The sequence below is a fragment of the Penaeus monodon genome, chromosome 32, assembly GCF_015228065.2.
Source record: "Penaeus monodon isolate SGIC_2016 chromosome 32, NSTDA_Pmon_1, whole genome shotgun sequence".
Lineage (NCBI taxonomy): Eukaryota > Metazoa > Arthropoda > Malacostraca > Decapoda > Penaeidae > Penaeus > Penaeus monodon.
This window is the reverse complement of record NC_051417.1, coordinates 2,959,355-2,960,141: the sequence shown is the minus strand read 5'-3', so window position 1 is coordinate 2,960,141 and position 787 is coordinate 2,959,355. Positions and strand designations below refer to the sequence as shown.

At 55.1% G+C, this 787-nt stretch overlaps 1 protein-coding gene across 1 annotated transcript in view; it reads left to right on the top strand.

The window, feature by feature from the left end:
- Window positions 1-256: 256 nt before the first annotated feature.
- Window positions 257-787, top strand: part of LOC119593352 (TATA box-binding protein-like 1) — a gene marked incomplete in the record, with an annotated part of 26,423 nt that continues 25,892 nt past the window's right edge. Inside the window, 1 exon segment of the mRNA XM_037942278.1 lies at window positions 257-345.

The following is a 787-nucleotide window of genomic DNA, read 5'->3' as shown; positions in this document are numbered from 1 at the left end:
ATTGGCCGGCCCGCAGAGGAAGGACCAATGAACACCCTCGTTACATCATTTACTCCCATTCCTTCCATCGCAGAGGAAGAGCCAATGGGAGCCGTCCTTATATTGCCATCTCCTATTGGCCACAGGACGCAGAGGGAGCCAACCAACGCGCTCCTTACAACCCCGCTTTACGCCCATCGCGTTTCGTAAGGCGGCTTGCGATTGGCTCTTCGGGCCGAGATTTAACCAATGGCAGACAGCTTTTCTCAGCCTGTTATGGCCGAGGTAAGACACTGCGATGGTGTTCCTTGCTCGGTGATCGGCTCCTTTTGCGGAATTATTGGCGTTATGTGCTGAACGAATCGAGTAAGAACCCGGTGGCTGGAAGAAGGAAGTGTGCGAAGCGCGCTCGAGCGGCCGACGCGCCGGAAAACGCCCCATTTCCACGGGATATGAGGGAAATGGGACGGTGAACCGGAGCGTGTTTGGTCATTGTTCATCCCTGGTGATTATTTTTCGTTGTTTGGGAGTGCAATTGTTGCAGTTGTTGCAAGGGGCTCGTCCTGCAACGCCACGGGACACGCTCGTGAGGGGGAATCACCAACAGAGACACTCTGAAGGACTTTCGAGGCCCGCAAAGCAAGGGAGGAACGCGGGAGCATGAAGACCCGTGTGGGTTGAATCTCGGTCCCTCCTCTTATTATGGAGAATAATTTAAAGGAATTATGAGACGAGGTGCCGGAGGAAGTGTCGCTGATTCGGCGGGGTGCGTGGGATGGCCAGAGAGGACAGTGAGAGCGAGGTGGAG